Consider the following 7,323-nt stretch of genomic DNA (forward strand, 5'->3'; position numbering starts at 1 on the left):
CTAGCAGCAGGAGCATCACGGACTTGGTTCCCCTGTGAAAATTAAGTTAATTTTTGAAAGGAATAGTTTACGCAGATCATAATTTTCAAGGAGAGGAAGGCTCATTTTCTTCCGAGTGGTCCTATAGAGCTAAGTTGACACAACACATGAATCTCTGGAAAAAAAGCTGTTCGTGTTAGACGCAGGAGTAAGTAGCCCATGGTTTTCCTGTGAGAAATGTACTAGTTTTGGAAGGACGACAGCCTCCACCTTCGGCGTTTCAAGGTGAACATACACGCTCTTTAATCCAAATATGCCTACTCAGCTGAGGTGAAGAAACACACGATTCACTCCAAAGAAAACCAGGTTTGCTAGACACTGCAACATTAACCACATTGTTTTCCTGTTAGAATTTAGTGAGTTTTGAAAGAAAGACTTCTACGAATTTTCGTGCTTCATGCTGCAGATAGGCGGTGCTTGCTCAAAATTGACCTATTCAGCTGAGGTGAAGAAACACAAGTGTCTCTCAGAAAAACCCATCTATGTTACGAGCTGTGGCATCTATCACATGTTTTCCTGTGAGACTTGAGGTAGTTTTTGAAAGGAATACTCCCTGAAATCATAGATATCAACGTGGACAAAATTTCACTTTGTACAATATAGGCCTATGCAGCTGAGTAGAAGAAACATATGTATCTCCAAAGAAAGCCATCTAAGTTAGAAGCAGCAGCATCTACAGTATTGTTTCTCTATAAGAATTGAGTTAGATGGAATGGAAATACCTCCTCCGACTTAGGTGATTCAATCGGGATATCTGCGTTGGTTGCACCAAATGGGCCAATTCGGCTGACTTGATGAAACACAAGTATCTTCCAAGAGAAAACCACGTGAGCTAGAAGCTGGAGCATCTACCCAATTGTTTCCCAGCGAAAATTGAAGTAGTGTTTGAAGGAATACTTCCTGCAAAACAGAAGTTTCATGGTGAATAAAGGCTCACTTTTTTCCCAAGAGGCCTCTTCAGCTACGTGGAAGAAGCACATGTGTCTCGAGAACACAAGGGTTTCTGTTAGATGCAGTAGCAAGTAGCCATTGTTTTCCTGTGAGAATGGTGGTAGTTTTGGCCAAAGTACTGCCTGCAACTTTGATGTTTCAAAGTGAATATAGGCTCTCTTTGATCCAAATAGGCCTATTCAGCTCAGGTGAAGAAACCCATGCACCTCTCCAAAGACAAGCATGTATGCTAGAACGTGCAGCATCTAGCATATTATTTTCCATTGTGAATTGAGGTCGTTTTTGAGAGGAACACTTCCTGCAAAACATAGATTTCAAGGTGGAGAAAGGATGATTTTGGTCCAAATAGGCCAATTCAGTTGAGTGGACGAAACGCACGCATTTCTCGAAGAAAACCATGTGCTCTGAGAGCAGGAGCATCAGGCACATACTTTCCCTACTAAAATTGAGTTCGTTTTTGAAAGGAATACTTCCTGCAAATCAGAATTTTCAAGGTGGAGAAAGGCTCATTTGATCCAAATAGGCCTATTCAGCTATGATGAAGAAAAGCATGCATCTCTAGAAAAGAAGCCATTCGTGTTAGATGCAGGAGCAACTAGCACATTGTTTTCCTGTGAAAATACGCTGAGTTTTTGAAAGAGCACTGCTGAAACTTTGGTGTTTTATGAGAACAATAGCTTTCCCCGATGCAAATCGGCCAACTGGGCTGCGTTGAAGAAACACATGTAGCTCTCCAAAGAAAAACAGGTATGTGAGAAGCCGCAGCATCTAGCACATTGTTTTCCTTTCAGAATTGAAGTAGTTTCTGCAAGGACTACTCCCTCAAATATCAGATTTCAAGGTGGAGACAGGCTCATTTTGTTCAATATAGGCCTATTCAGCTGAGAAGAATAAACATAGCTATCTCTCCAAAGAAAACCATCTGTGTTAGAAGCAGGAGCACCTAGCACATTTTTCTTTCCTGTGAGAACTGAGTTAATTTTGAAAGCATTACATGCTGCCAATCACATTTTCATGGTGGATTATTGCTCATTTTATTCCACATAGACCTATTATCTGCTTAAAAGAAACACACGTAGTTCTCTGAAGAAAACCATCTAGGTTAGGAGCAGCAGCATGTAGCACATTGTTTCTTTGTGCGAATTGAGTTAGATCTGATAGGAATACTTCCTGAAACATACGTGGTTTATCCTGGACCTAGGCGCTATTTACTCTCAAAAGTTCAATTCAGCTGACTTGAGCAAAGACATGTATCTGTCCAAAGAAAAGCCTCTATGTTAGAGCCTCACGTATCTAGCACGTTGTGTGCCTGTGAGAGTTGAGTTAGGGTTTGAAGGGAATACTTCAGAGAAATTACAATTTTCAAGGTGGAAAAAGGATCATTTTGTCCAAATAGGCTCATTCTTCTAAATTGAAGAAACACATGGATCTCTCAAAAGAAAACCATCTGTATTAGAAGCAGGATCACCTGAGAGATTGTTTTCCTGGCATATTTAGTTATGTTTTGAAAGAAGTGCTTCCTGCAAATCAGTGATCGCGTTGTGAAAGGGCTCCTTTTTCCCAAATTGGCCTATTCAGTTGAGTTGAAGAAACCCACCTGTGTCATGGAAGAATCACCTGGGAAGCAGGAGAGCCTACAATATTTTCTTTCTGTGACATGAGTTAGTTTAGGTGTTTAGGTGTTTGAAGCTAGAGATAGGCGCTTCTGACTGTTTATAGGTCTAAACAGTTGACTTGAGGAAACACAGGTGACTCCTGAAAGAAAACCATATATGCTAGAATCTACAGCATCTAGCACATGGATTCCCTGTAAGAGTTAAGTCACTTTTTGAAAGGAAAACTTCCCACAACTGAGGGGTTTCAAGGTGGAGGTAGGCTCTCTTTCCTCCCTCTAGGCCTATTCAGCTGAGTTGAAGACACACAAGGATCACTCCAAAGAAAACCCTCTGTGTGTGGAGCTGCAGCATCTGACGTTATTTTTCTCTGAGTATTGAGTTCGTTTTTGAAAGGAAATCTTCCTGCCAGACATTGTTTTCAAAGTGCAAAAGGCTGGCTTTGTTGCAAGTAGGCCTATTCAGCAGAGGGGAAGAATCACATGTATCTCTCGTGAAAACCACGTGTGCTAAAAGCAGGAGCATCAAGCACGTTACTTCCCTGTGATCATTGAGTTTGTTTTACAGGAGTACATGTTGCAAATCAGAATTTCAAGGTAGAGAAAGACTCATGTTGCTCCAAATAGGCCTATTCAGCTAAATAGAAGATACACGTGTATCTCCAGAAAAAAATCCATTCCTGTTAGACGCACTAGCATCTAGCACATTGTTTTCCTGTGAGAATTGAGATGGTTTTTGACAGAAAGACGTCCTCCAATTTGGATGTTTCAAGCTGGGGACAGTTCCTTCTTGATCCAAATAGGCCTATTCTGCTGAGTTGAAGAAACACAAGTATCTCTGGAAACAAAACCATTCTTTTTAGACAGAGGAGCACCTAACACATTCTTTTCCTTTGAGAATTGTGTCCCACTTGTTAAGAGTACTGCCTACAATTTCAGTGTTTCAAGGTGAATCTAGGCTCTCTTGGATCCAAATAGGCCTATTGAGCTGAGTTGAGGAAACATATGAACCTCTCCAAAGAAAACGATGCATGCTAGAAGGTACAGCATCTGACACCTTGTTTTCCTGAGGGACTTGAGGGAGTTTTATAAGAAATAATTCCTGAAGTCATAGATTTGAATGTAGAGAAAGTCTGATTATTTTCCAAGGGGGCCTATTCAGCTGAATGGACGAAACTCAAGTATCTCTCAAAGAAATCCATGTGTGCTAGCAGCAGGAGCATCACGGACTTGGTTCCCCTGTGAAAATTAAGTTAATTTTTGAAAGGAATAGTTTACGCAGATCATAATTTTCAAGGAGAGGAAGGCTCATTTTCTTCCGAGTGGTCCTATAGAGCTAAGTTGACACAACACATGAATCTCTGGAAAAAAAGCTGTTCGTGTTAGACGCAGGAGTAAGTAGCCCATGGTTTTCCTGTGAGAAATGTACTAGTTTTGGAAGGACGACAGCCTCCACCTTCGGCGTTTCAAGGTGAACATACACGCTCTTTAATCCAAATATGCCTACTCAGCTGAGGTGAAGAAACACACGATTCACTCCAAAGAAAACCAGGTTTGCTAGACACTGCAACATTAACCACATTGTTTTCCTGTTAGAATTTAGTGAGTTTTGAAAGAAAGACTTCTACGAATTTTCGTGCTTCATGCTGCAGATAGGCGGTGCTTGCTCAAAATTGACCTATTCAGCTGAGGTGAAGAAACACAAGTGTCTCTCAGAAAAACCCATCTATGTTACGAGCTGTGGCATCTATCACATGTTTTCCTGTGAGACTTGAGGTAGTTTTTGAAAGGAATACTCCCTGAAATCATAGATATCAACGTGGACAAAATTTCACTTTGTACAATATAGGCCTATGCAGCTGAGTAGAAGAAACATATGTATCTCCAAAGAAAGCCATCTAAGTTAGAAGCAGCAGCATCTACAGTATTGTTTCTCTATAAGAATTGAGTTAGATGGAATGGAAATACCTCCTCCGACTTAGGTGATTCAATCGGGATATCTGCGTTGGTTGCACCAAATGGGCCAATTCGGCTGACTTGATGAAACACAAGTATCTTCCAAGAGAAAACCACGTGAGCTAGAAGCTGGAGCATCTACCCAATTGTTTCCCAGCGAAAATTGAAGTAGTGTTTGAAGGAATACTTCCTGCAAAACAGAAGTTTCATGGTGAATAAAGGCTCACTTTTTTCCCAAGAGGCCTCTTCAGCTACGTGGAAGAAGCACATGTGTCTCGAGAACACAAGGGTTTCTGTTAGATGCAGTAGCAAGTAGCCATTGTTTTCCTGTGAGAATGGTGGTAGTTTTGGCCAAAGTACTGCCTGCAACTTTGATGTTTCAAAGTGAATATAGGCTCTCTTTGATCCAAATAGGCCTATTCAGCTCAGGTGAAGAAACCCATGCACCTCTCCAAAGACAAGCATGTATGCTAGAACGTGCAGCATCTAGCATATTATTTTCCATTGTGAATTGAGGTCGTTTTTGAGAGGAACACTTCCTGCAAAACATAGATTTCAAGGTGGAGAAAGGATGATTTTGGTCCAAATAGGCCAATTCAGTTGAGTGGACGAAACGCACGCATTTCTCGAAGAAAACCATGTGCTCTGAGAGCAGGAGCATCAGGCACATACTTTCCCTACTAAAATTGAGTTCGTTTTTGAAAGGAATACTTCCTGCAAATCAGAATTTTCAAGGTGGAGAAAGGCTCATTTGATCCAAATAGGCCTATTCAGCTACGATGAAGAAAAGCATGCATCTCTAGAAAAGAAGCCATTCGTGTTAGATGCAGGAGCAACTAGCACATTGTTTTCCTGTGAAAATACGCTGAGTTTTTGAAAGAGCACTGCTGAAACTTTGGTGTTTTATGAGAACAATAGCTTTCCCCGATGCAAATCGGCCCACTGGGCTGCGTTGAAGAAACACATGTAGCTCTCCAAAGAAAAACAGGTATGTGAGAAGCCGCAGCATCTAGCACATTGTTTTCCTTTCAGAATTGAAGTAGTTTCTGCAAGGACTACTCCCTCAAATATCAGATTTCAAGGTGGAGACAGGCTCATTTTGTTCAATATAGGCCTATTCAGCTGAGAAGAATAAACATAGCTATCTCTCCAAAGAAAACCATCTGTGTTAGAAGCAGGAGCACCTAGCACATTTTTCTTTCCTGTGAGAACTGAGTTAATTTTGAAAGCATTACATGCTGCCAATCACATTTTCATGGTGGATTATTGCTCATTTTATTCCACATAGACCTATTATCTGCTTAAAAGAAACACACGTAGTTCTCTGAAGAAAACCATCTAGGTTAGGAGCAGCAGCATGTAGCACATTGTTTCTTTGTGCGAATTGAGTTAGATCTGATAGGAATACTTCCTGAAACATACGTGGTTTATCCTGGACCTAGGCGCTATTTACTCTCAAAAGTTCAATTCAGCTGACTTGAGCAAAGACATGTATCTGTCCAAAGAAAAGCCTCTATGTTAGAGCCTCACGTATCTAGCACGTTGTGTGCCTGTGAGAGTTGAGTTAGGGTTTGAAGGGAATACTTCAGAGAAATTACAATTTTCAAGGTGGAAAAAGGATCATTTTGTCCAAATAGGCTCATTCTTCTAAATTGAAGAAACACATGGATCTCTCAAAAGAAAACCATCTGTATTAGAAGCAGGATCACCTGAGAGATTGTTTTCCTGGCATATTTAGTTATGTTTTGAAAGAAGTGCTTCCTGCAAATCAGTGATCGCGTTGTGAAAGGGCTCCTTTTTCCCAAATTGGCCTATTCAGTTGAGTTGAAGAAACCCACCTGTGTCATGAAAGAATCACCTGGGAAGCAGGAGAGCCTACAATATTTTCTTTCTGTGACATGAGTTAGTTTAGGTGTTTAGGTGTTTGAAGCTAGAGATAGGCGCTTCTGACTGTTAATAGGTCTAAACAGTTGAGTTGAGGAAACACAGGTGACTCCTGAAAGAAAACCATATATGCTAGAATCTACAGCATCTAGCACATGGTTTCCCTGTAAGAGTTAAGTCACTTTTTGAAAGGAAAACTTCCCACAACTGAGGGGTTTCAAGGTGGAGGTAGGCTCTCTTTCCTCCCTCTAGGCCTATTCAGCTGAGTTGAAGACACACAAGGATCACTCCAAAGAAAACCCTCTGTGTGTGGAGCTGCAGCATCTGACGTTATTTTTCTCTGAGTATTGAGTTCGTTTTTGAAAGGAAATCTTCCTGCCAGACATTGTTTTCAAAGTGCAAAAGGCTGGCTTTGTTGCAAGTAGGCCTATTCAGCAGAGGGGAAGAATCACATGTATCTCTCGTGAAAACCACGTGTGCTAAAAGCAGGAGCATCAAGCACGTTACTTCCCTGTGATCATTGAGTTTGTTTTACAGGAGTACATGTTGCAAATCAGAATTTCAAGGTAGAGAAAGACTCATGTTGCTCCAAATAGGCCTATTCAGCTAAATAGAAGATACACGTGTATCTCCAGAAAAAAATCCATTCCTGTTAGACGCACTAGCATCTAGCACATTGTTTTCCTGTGAGAATTGAGATGGTTTTTGACAGAAAGACGTCCTCCAATTTGGATGTTTCAAGCTGGGGACAGTTCCTTCTTGATCCAAATAGGCCTATTCTGCTGAGTTGAAGAAACACAAGTATCTCTGGAAACAAAACCATTCTTTTTAGACAGAGGAGCACCTAACACATTCTTTTCCTTTGAGAATTGTGTCCCACT

The sequence above is a fragment of the Castor canadensis genome, chromosome 2 (assembly GCF_047511655.1).
Source record: "Castor canadensis chromosome 2, mCasCan1.hap1v2, whole genome shotgun sequence".
NCBI classification, from domain to species: domain Eukaryota; kingdom Metazoa; phylum Chordata; class Mammalia; order Rodentia; family Castoridae; genus Castor; species Castor canadensis.